Source organism: Petromyzon marinus, unplaced genomic scaffold (genome assembly GCF_048934315.1).
Source record: "Petromyzon marinus isolate PM22_M1 ecotype Great Lakes invasive population unplaced genomic scaffold, UKy_Petmar_22M1.pri1.0 PM_G_Scaffold_7, whole genome shotgun sequence".
In the NCBI taxonomy this organism is placed as follows: Eukaryota; Metazoa; Chordata; class Hyperoartia; order Petromyzontiformes; family Petromyzontidae; genus Petromyzon; species Petromyzon marinus.
Window position 1 is genome coordinate 4,871,330 of NW_027423024.1, and position 11,165 is coordinate 4,882,494.

General features: G+C 45.1%; 1 long non-coding RNA gene across 1 annotated transcript; it reads left to right on the top strand.

The window, feature by feature from the left end:
* The first annotated feature begins 5,264 nt into the window (after positions 1 to 5,264).
* Positions 5,265 to 10,751, top strand: LOC142920158 (uncharacterized). The gene is made up of 3 exons (XR_012938692.1): positions 5,265 to 5,339; positions 10,369 to 10,438; positions 10,666 to 10,751. It is a non-coding gene; the product is annotated as an uncharacterized LOC142920158 (long non-coding RNA).
* Positions 10,752 to 11,165: the final 414 nt, after the last annotated feature.

Genomic DNA, 11,165 nt, shown 5'->3' on the forward strand with positions numbered 1-11,165 from the left:
GGGCATTCTGTCTACAGGAAACCCACCCACACAGATTCCTACTTGAAACCTGATTCCCACCACCACCCAGCCCAAAATAATTCTCGAATCAAAACTTTATACCATAGGGCTCATTGCATTTCGGACCAACACCACCTGACCAGTAAATTAAAACATGTACACCTGGCCCTCAAAAGGAATGGTTACTCTGACCGTACCATCCGCCAAGCTGTCTCTCCCTCCATACAGAAACAACCACTTGATACTCCGGTCAAAACCATCACACTTCCATATATAGCAGGCGTTACTAAAAAGATTTCCAAAATTTGAAACAAACACAAGATCCAGGTCCGGTTCAATACAGTACACAAAATTCGTGATCTGATCCCATCGGTGAAGGATGTCATTCCTGATTTACAGTACCCCGGGGTTTACAAATTGAGTTGTACCTGCGGTGATTGCTATATCGGTGAGACAAAGCGACAAGTCTCTGACCGAATTCGCGAGCACAAATCAGATTTGAAACACGGCAAAACGAATTCTTCTGCCGTGGCTGATCACTGTTACAACGCTGTGAGGGATCACGATATAATTTTCTCCGATACCAAGGTTCTTTGCAAACCCACGGGCTTTCTTTTATCAGAGATTTGTTCATGAAGCAATTCAGATCTACAAACACAGACACAATTTCAACCGAGAGGATGGTTTCAAATTAAGCAACCATTGGAAAGATGTTCTAAATCGAACTAAACATTAAACTAATTTAAATGGTACAGTATATTTTTCAAGTAGTGGTACCCCAAACTTTCGCAGCTCTTATAAATTCCCTTTTCACACCATCAATAGGTAAACTCCCCCTCCCCCCCTTCCCCCTCGCGCTAAACGGCACGTACACCACCTCTTTCCTAAAATCCGCCGATCGAATGCTAATTTTTATGCTAATTTCTTCGTCAGAACACCTTGTTTGCTCGCACACAGTTTAAAGGTCCGCTGTCTGAGCGTGGTTGTGTTTCGCTAAATTCTCCTGTTTGATGAGTACTAGGTGCCTCGGTGAATGTATATGCTCTGACTTTAACATAGCTATTTCTGTGACCAGTTATAAGCTAATCACTCAGCTATTTCAATGCTAAATTCTATGCTAATTCCTTTTTCTTCTTTGGTTCTTTCGGTAAAGTCACGTAGAATGATAATAAAATAATAAATTGATAAAATAAAATAACACAATAATATTCTCACGACGTTTCGGCCACAACACAAGCGGCCTTCATCAGGTGAAGGGGGCGAGACTGTCTGGTAGGACAGCGCTGGAGTGAAAGAGCCACGTTCAGATACGGCCTTTAAGCTGTGTGAGAGGAACAAAGCGCCTTGACAAAGGAATTAGCATAGAATTTAGCATTGAAATGGCTGAATGATTAGCTTGTGACTGGTCACAAAAATAGCTATGTTAAAAGTTAAAGCATACACACCCGCAGAGGCACCCATAGTTAAAGGGATTAGCATAGAATTTAGCATTGAAATAGCTAAGTTAAGGCATACACATCTTGACAATGGAATTAGCATAGAATTTAGCATTGAGATAGCTGAGTGGTTAGCTTGTACCTGCTGCAGAAATAGCTACGTTAAAGTCAGAGCATACACATTCACCGAGGCCCTTAGTACAAATCAAACAGGAGAATTTAGCACTGAAATAACTAGGCGAATCCAGCATTGAAACAACTGAATGATTAGCTAGTGACTGGTCACAGAAATGACTACACATCTGAGCTATTCACAGTACTATATAGTGAACCAATAAAAACTAAAATATAAATTACCTTCATGTTATCAATAAACTCTATATTCTCCAATCAGCTAAGCTACCAACAATAAGTCGTTATATATCACAATGCTATATGGCGAAAAAATGGGTGGATTCTTACCCTCAAATTTCAGCCCCACGGATAGCTACGGGTCCCGTTCAGACGGACGAGTTCGTCCATGGTCGGAACAGAGGAGGGGGAGAGAGACAGCTGCGAGGCCCTAGTATGCTCCATATTGTAAAACTATACCATTAACCGTGGTGTGAGAGGTATTAAGAGGCAATGCTGGCGAAAGAGCTGCGGTCTGAAGGTCATCGTAAAAATTCAATTAATTAAGAACAGAAATGATTTAAAACATCTTTCCAGTGGTTACTAAGCCTGAATCCATCTTCTCGGTTGAAATTGTCTCTGTGCTTGTATATGTGAATGGCCTCATGAACGAATCTCTCATGGTAGCCGGTTGGTTTGCAAAGAACCTCCGTCTTGGAGAAGTCAATGTCATGTGAGCCCACTGAATTATAACAGTGATCTGCCACGGCAGAGGAGTTCGTCCTACCGTGTTTCAAGTCTGCTTTGTGTTCGCGGATGCGGTCCGAGATATGTCTTTTGGTTTCTCCAATGTAGCTACTACCACAGAGGCACTTTAGTTTGTAAACGCCCGGGTACTGTATGTCTGGAACAGCATCTTTTACAGATGGAACTAAATCACGGATTTTATGTACTGTGTTGAAACGGACCTGGATCTTGTGTTTGTCTTAATTGTGTTTGTCTTAATTAAAAGAAGACATGATGGTTCAATGAGCCACTCTGTCTACAGGAAAGCTACCCATACAGATGCTTACTTGAAACCGGATTCCCACCACCATCCATCCCAGAAGAACTCCCTCATCAAGACTCTATACCATAGAGCCCAATGCATTTCCGACCAGGAACACATTACCAGTGAACTCAAGCACGTACACCAGGCTCTCAGGGCTAATGGCTACTCCGACTACACAATCCGCAAAGCCATCACTCCAGTCATGAAGAAGGATCCTCTTGTGGAGCCACTCAAAACCATCACCTTACCTTACATTGCAGGGGTCACTAAAAAGATCTCCAAAATCCTGAACAAACACAAGATCCAGGTCCGATTCAACACAGTACATAAAATCCGTGATTTAGTTCCATCTGTAAAAGATGCTGTTCCAGACATACAGTACCCGGGCGTTTACAAACTAAAGTGCCTCTGTGGTAGTAGCTACATTGGAGAAACCAAAAGACATATCTCGGACCGCATCCGCGAACACAAAGCAGACTTGAAACACGGTAGGACGAACTCCTCTGCCGTGGCAGATCACTGTTATAATTCAGTGGGCTCACATGACATTGACTTCTCCAAGACGGAGGTTCTTTGCAAACCAACCGGCTACCATGAGAGATTCGTTCATGAGGCCATTCACATATACAAGCACAGAGACAATTTCAACCGAGAAGATGGATTCAGGCTTAGTAACCACTGGAAAGATTTTGATTTAAAGCTTTCGTGACTGCAGTAATTCATATTCTTAGTTTTTTCGGTAAAGTCACGTTGAAGAGAATAAATTTATGCAAACCGACACACCTGATGATGACCGTTTGATTTATGGTCGAAACGTCGTGAGAATTTTTTATTGTTTTATATATATTTTGTTATTTTGTTGTTTCTCTTCAACGTGACTTCACTGGAAAGATGTTTTAAATCATTTCTGTTCTTAATTAATTGAATTTTTACGATGACCTTCAGACCGCAGCTCTTTCGCCAGCATTGCCTCTTAATACCTCTCACACCACGGTTAATGGTATAGTTTTACAATATGGAGCATACTAGGGCCTCGCAGCTGTCTCTCTCCCCCTCCTCTGTTCCGACCATGGACAAACTCGTCCGTCTGAACGGGACCCGTAGCTATCCGTGGGGCTGAAATTTGAGGGTAAGAATCCACCCATTTTTTCGCCATATAGCATTGTGATATATAACGACTTATTGTTGGTAGCTTAGCTGATTGGAGAATATAGAGTTTATTGATAACATGAAGGTAATTTATATTTTAGTTTTTATTGGTTCACTATATAGTACTGTGAATAGCTCAGATGTGTAGTCATTTCTGTGACCAGTCACTAGCTAATCATTCAGTTGTTTCAATGCTGGATTAGCCTAGTTATTTCAATGCTAAATTCTCCTGTTTGATTTGTACTAAGGGCCTCGGTGAATGTGTATGCTCTGACTTTAACGTAGCTATTTCTGCAGCAGGTACAAGCTAACCACTCAGCTATCTCAATGCTAAATTCTATGCTAATTCCATTGTCAAGATGTGTATGCCTTAACTTAGCTATTTCAATGCTAAATTCTATGCTAATCCCTTTAACTATGGGTGCCTCTGCGGGTGTGTATGCTTTAACTTTTAACATAGCTATTTCTGTGACCAGTCACAAGCTAATCATTCAGCCATTTCAATGCTAAATTCTATGCTAATTCCTTTGTCAAGGCGCTTTGTTCCTCTCACACAGCTTAAAGGCCGTATCTGAACGTGGCTCTTTTACTCCAGCGCTGTCCTACCAGACAGTCTCGCCCCCTTCACCTGATGAAGGCCGCTTGTGTTGTGGCCGAAACGTCGTGAGAATATTATTGTGTTATTTTATTTTATCAATTTATTATTTTATTATCATTCTACGTGACTTTACCGAAAGAACCAAAGAAGATGAATCATTGCAGTCACGAAAGCTTTAAATCGAAATTTAAAAAGCTAATTCCTTTGTCAAGGGGTACCTCTGCGGATGTGTATACTTTAACTTAGCTATTTCAATGAGCCATTTCAATGCTAAATTCTATGCTAATTCCTTTGTCAAGGCGCTTGGTGTTTTTTTTCTCACACAGCTTAAAGGTCGTGGCTTCTTCCACTCCAGCGCTGTCCTCCAGACAGTCTCGTCCCTTCACCTGATGAAGGCCGCTTGTGTTGTGGCCGAAACGTCGTGATTTTTTGTTATTTTATTTTCACCTACGTGACTTTACCCAATATAACCAAAGAGTATGGATCCTAGCAGTCACGAAAGCTTTAAACCTAGAAAGGAGCGTGTCTCATCCCCGGAAGTGACGTCATGCCACCTGCTGCCACGTGACGTCACGAGGTAACAGGAAGCTATCGCTTCCTGCACTGAAATCCGAGGTGAGAAATTCTCATTGCTGTTGTGGTTGTTGTGGTGGTTGTGGTGGTGGTTGTTGTTGTTTACCAAGGTAGAGCCTCGCTCTCTCTCGTAGGGATGTCAGTTGAGTAGCAGCGAGCATGGGAATCGATGTCCAGGTTGGAACTTTACAACGCGGGGCCTAGCCACGCGGGGCCTTGCCTCCTGCCTTCGCCTGATTGCGTTTATTTTAATTATCTTGCTTAAGTTTAATTTGTCTTCACCCGGCTCGCCACTTTGTAACTTTGTTTTATTGTAAATATTCACGCAGTTTTTATTTTTTTCACCAGGCCAAGCCCACTTGAGCTGCTATACCGCTCTTGTTATCAGAAGCGACCTGCCCACAACAACAATAACAACAAGGTGGGACTTGATAATTGTTTTTTTCCCCCTTTATCTGGCAACAAAACTGACACCTTTTTTATAAGGAGTCATGTTTACATTGACCACAATACCTGCGGTCGGAAAGCAAACACAAAACAACAACTCTGATAATGTATTGGCACTGTCCTTGAAATTGATTGGTCCACACCCGAGACAGCTTTCTTTAGAGCCTCGTCTCACGTTGGTGTTGGACCAGAAGACAATGCACCACAGTGCCACATACATTATCAGAGTTGTTGTTTTGTGTTTGCGTTCCGACCGCAGGTATTGTGGTCAATGTAAACATGACTCCTTGTAAAAAAGGTGTCAGTTTTGTTGCCAGATAAAAGGGTAAAAAAACAATCATTTTGTTACTGGCAAATGAGGTTTCCAATGGTGTAAGGTGGGGCTTGTCAACAGCGTGGTGGTGTTCACTCTAGACGCGTTGGCAGTGTTCACTCTAGACACGTGGCGGTGTTCACTCTAGACGCGTAGTGGTGTTCACTCTAGATGTGTGGTGGTGTTCACTCTAGACACGTGGCGGTGTTCACTCTAGACACGTGGCGGTGTTCACTCTAGACGCGTAGTGGTGTTCACTCTAGATGTGTGGTGGTGTTCACTCTAGACACGTGGCGGTGTTCACTCTAGACACGTGGCGGTGTTCACTCTAGACGCTTGGTGGTGTTCACTCTAGACGCGTGGCGGTGTTCATTCTCTACATGTAGAGGGGAGACCGGGGGATCGGGAAGGAAATCCACACAACCACGGGGAGAGAGAGAGAAACGCAGCCTCGGCTGTGTTGATTGATCCTCAATTAACTACTTGGTGGAGTGAGGAAGCATTAATACTGAGCAGGTGAAGGTGGCCAGGCGTGGGTCTGGACACACCACCACCTGTGAACCATGCCAGTGTGTGACAGTGGTGGAGCCAGTGGGGGGTGGGGTGGCACGTGCCCCCCCAACGATCCGATTGAAATCCCTCATTTTGATAGGATCATTGGGGTTTATTAGTAACGAGCTTCACTACCCAGCTTCGCCCGGGACTTGGATTCCCTTCTATTTCACTGAAAAACCCTGGAAAAAAATGATGCTTGCAAGAAAGAAAAAAGCCAAAACAAATAAATTTTAGATTTAAAGCTTTCGTGACTGCTAGGATCCATACTCTTTGGTTCTATTGGGTAAAGTCACGTAGGTGAAAATAAAATAACAAAAAATCACGACGTTTCGGCCACAACACAAGCGGCCTTCATCAGGTGAAGGGACGAGACTGTCTGGAGGACAGCGCTGGAGTGGGAGAAGCCACGCTTAGATCACGACCTTTAAGCTGTGTGAGAAGAAAAACACAAAGCGCCTTGACAAAGGAATTAGCATATAATTTAGCATTGAAATGGCTCATTGAAATAGCTAAGTTAAAGTATACACATCCGCAGAGGTACCCCTTGACAAAGGACTTAGCATAGAATCTAGCATTGAAATAGCTGAGTGATTAGCTTGTAACTGGTCACAGAAATAGCTATGTTAAAGTCAGAGCATATACATTCACCGAGGCACCTAGTACTCATCAAACAGGAGAATTTAGCGAAACACAACCACGCTCAGACAGCGGACCTTTAGACTGTGTGCGAGCAAACAAGGTGTTCTGACAAAGAAATTAGCATAAAAATTAGCATTTGATTGGCGGATTTTAGGAAAGAGGTGGTGTACGTGCCGTTTGGCGCGGGGGGGGAGAAGGGGGGGAGGGGGAGTTTACCTATTGATGGTGTGAAAAGGGAATTTATAAGAGCTGCGAAAGTTTGGGGTACCACTACTTGAAAAATATACTGTACCATTGAAATGAGTTTAATGTTTAGTTCGATTTAGAACACCTTTCCAATGGTTGCTTAATTTGAAACCATCCTCTCGGTTGAAATTGTGTCTGTGTTTGTAGATCTGAATTGCTTCATGAACAAATCTCTGATAAAAGCCCGTGGGTTTGCAAAGAACCTTGGTATCGGAGAAAATTATATCGTGATCCCCCACAGCGTTGTAAAAGTGATCATCCACGGCAGAAGAATTCGTTTTGCCGTGTTTCAAATCTGATTTGTGCTCGCGAATTCGGTCAGAGACATGTCGCTTTGTCTCACCGATATAGCAATCACCGCAGGTACAACTCAATTTGTAAACCCCGGGGTACTGTACATCAGGAATGACATTCTTCACGGATGGGATCAGATCATGAATTTTGTGTACTGTATTGAACCAGACCTGGATCTTGTGTTTGTTTAGAATTTTGGAAATCTTTTTAGTAACGCCTGCTATATATGGAAGTGTGATGGTTTTGACCGGAGTATCAAGTGTTGTTTCTGTATGGAGGGAGAGACAGCTTGGCGGATGGTACGGTCAGAGTAACCATTCCTTTTGAGGGCCAGGTGTACATGTTTTAATTCACTGGTCAGGTGGTGTTGGTCCGAAATGTAATGAGCCCTATGGTATAAAGTTTTGATGAGAGAATTATTTTGGGCTTGGTGGTGGTGGGAATCAGGTTTCAAGTAGGAATCTGTGTGGGTGGGTTTCCTGTAGACAGAATGCCCCAATGGGCCATCAGGTCTACACTCAAACAGAACATCTAAGAATGGTAGCTTGCCATCTTTCTCCACTTCCATTTTGAATTTGATGGCGGGATGTCTGGAATTGATGTGGTGTAGGAAAAGGTTCAGAGCTGGGAGGCCATGTGGCCAAATGACGAAAGTGTCATCCACATATCTCTTCCACAGGGAAGGTCTGAGGGTGGAAGTCTGGATGGCGTCTGATTCAAATTTCTCCATGGAAATAGTGGCTATCACTGGTGATAAGGGGGATCCCATGGGGGTACCCTCATTTTGTTTGTAGAAGGAGCCATTCCAAGTAAAGTAGGTATTGTTGAGGCAGTGCCTAACCAGTGCAGGTGTGTCGGGGTCTAGTCCATGTAGGACCAAATTTTCAATTAGTTTAATGGTATCAGGTACTGGGACCTTGGTGAACAAAGAGACCACATCGAAGCTGACAAGGATATCGTCAGGGGACAGTACAACGTCTTTGACCATAGAGACCAATTGGGCTGAGTTAAGTACTGCTGAGGCGGTCTTGCCAGTGAAAGGCAGCAAGGTATCTGACAGAAAGCGGGCTAGTCTATAGGTAGGGGAGTTGATCGTGGATTCGATGGGTCGAAGTGGGGTGCCTTCTTTATGAATCTTGGGAAGACCATAGAATCTACGGGGTCTTGCAGCAGAAGGTTTTAGGGAGGGACGTTTAGTTGGGTCGCTTAGGGAGGTCGAACTTGTGATGATCTTGTTGGTTTTTATCGCTAGGCTATTAGTGGGGTAATTTTTTATTTTTGAATAACTTCCATCGTTGAGCAGATTCTGGATTTTGTTGTTGTATGAATCTTTATCCATAATAACAGTAGCGTTGCCTTTATCGGCTGAGAGGATGACTATATCACTTCTGTTTTTTTAAATTTGCGAGTTCAGAGCATTCATTTTTGCTGATGTTACTAATGGGTTTCTTAGCATTCTTAAGAATAGTGGCTATTTCAGCTCTCGCAACGTCTGCTTGGATGTGTCCTACGCCTTTGAGGGCTACATCGACCTGAGAGATGATATCATCTATTGGTATGTGTTTTGGGGTGACAGCAAAATTTAGTCCCCTAGCCAGTACTGTTTTCAGATTGTCCGAAATCGGGGTGCTACTCTGATTAATGACGATTTTGTTAACATCTTGTTTTGTTATATGTGGAACTGGGTTCTTCTTTGATAGGTGGTTGAATTTAGAAATCAGGTTAGCTTTACATTACATTTATTTTATTTATACCTACGTTAAATTTTTATTTATTTTATTTATACCTACATTACATTTATTTTATTTTATACCTACGTTAAATTAAATATTTTAATAAATCAATTACTTTGCCTTTGATATATATGTAGATTAGTAATAAATAGTTAATTGAACTACTTTCACGTTGACGGATTGGAAATAGGAATAGCACTGGCTCACCACGGGGCTTATCGCGTGGTATCTGGGCAGTTTTTTTGAAACGTTATCCCCACAGTTTGTGAGTACAATTCCTCGCAAGTTGCGTCCACAGAGACAGACAGACAATGACGCTTCTAGGTAAGAGTAAGAAATAAATCTACGTGTCGAGGAGAGACGAGAGAGCCAAGAGGTCACCTCGGGAGACGGGGCGGCGCGTCAACCTTAGTCACGTGACTGAGGGAGTGTGGGCGTGCCGTGCGTACGTGTGTGTACTGTGTGTGTGTGTACCGTGTGTGTGTACTGTGTGTGTGTACTGTGTGTGTGTGTACCGTGTGTGTGTGTACTGTGTGTGTGTACTGTGCATGTGTGTACCGTGTGTGTGTGTACCGTGCGTGTGTGTGTGTACCGTGCATGTGTACTGTGTGTGTGTGCGTGTGTATTGTGCATGTGTATTGTGCGTGTGTGTGCACCGTGTGTATGTACTGTGCGTGTGTGTGTACTGTGCGTGCGTGTGTGTGCACCGTGTGTGTGTACCGTGCGTGTGTGTACTGTGTGTGTGTAACATGTGTCTGTACTGTGCGTGTGTGTGTGTACTGTGTGTGTGTTTACTGTGTGTGTGTACTGTGTGTGTGTACTGTGTGTGTGTGTACTGTGTGTGTGTGTACCGTGTGTGTGTACACTGTGTGTGTGTGTACACTGTGTGTGTGTAACGTGTGTGGCGGTAGTCTAGCGGTTAGTGCGCTGCTCTACGAACCTGACGACCCGAGTTTGATTCCCGCTCACTGCCAACACCCAGTGACGATTATTTGAACCGGTTCTGGGCCTCCCCTAGGTCGACTCAGCCTCAAGTGAGTACCTGGTGCGGTGCGTAAACATCGCTACTGGGGAGACAAAGGCGGTCGGGCACGGTGCTGGCCACCCACCCCCTCGTGTACCGTTCCGGCCTTCATAGGTGGTGCTGACACTTGCTAACAGCACTTGCCCCAACAGTGTGTTAAGGCTACACGAGGGATCTTTGTCTTTGTATCACCACCCAGGAGTCACGGAGCTTTTGAGGCTCCGAGCCACGTGGGGATCCACAACAGCGTGAGGCGGTGCCACTCACAGGTGAGACTCGGGGATATGTGATTTCTAATCGATAGCCATCCGTCGGTTAACCCTTCGCAACTGCTGAGTCTGTCACGCGACTTCCTCCTTCCAGCGAGCCTTTGACGCTTCACGTGGCCTCAAAGTATACCTGGCCTGGCACGGGCGCCACGGCGATGTCACTGCCACTTACTGGCGAACGGCGGTCGTTGATGTCGGTGTTGACGGCGGCCATTGTCGTGGTACAGGTGCGCGTGGTGCATCGCTACCCCCGGCAAGACGCTGCGGGAGGGGCCAGGAGGAAGAGCGCAATCGGAGTACCACGATGGAGAGAGAGGGGAGAGGCGGGGATGGGGCAGGACAGAGAGGACCAGGGGGTGGGGGGGATCGACCAGGGGGAGATAGATGGGGTGAGATGAGAGAGCTCGTGAGGCAGAGGGCACAGAGGGAGATGGCCAGAATTGAGAGGGGCAGAGGAGAGGGTGGAGAGAGGCCATGGAGAGTGGGGGAGAATGTGGAGCGGGGGCGGGCGGGAAGAGAGCGTGAGATGCGGGTGAGGGAGGGGGCAGGAGGAGGTGGACGGTTGGAAGAAGGGGTCATGGGGCTAGAGGAGGAGCAGTGGGCTCGGAAAGAGCTTGCTCGATGGAGGGGAGGGAGAGACGTGCGCGGGGAACGGGAGGATGGGGTCAGGGCTTTGGGAGCGAGGGAGAACGTGGACCGGGGGGGACAAGAGAGGGAGATGCGGGCG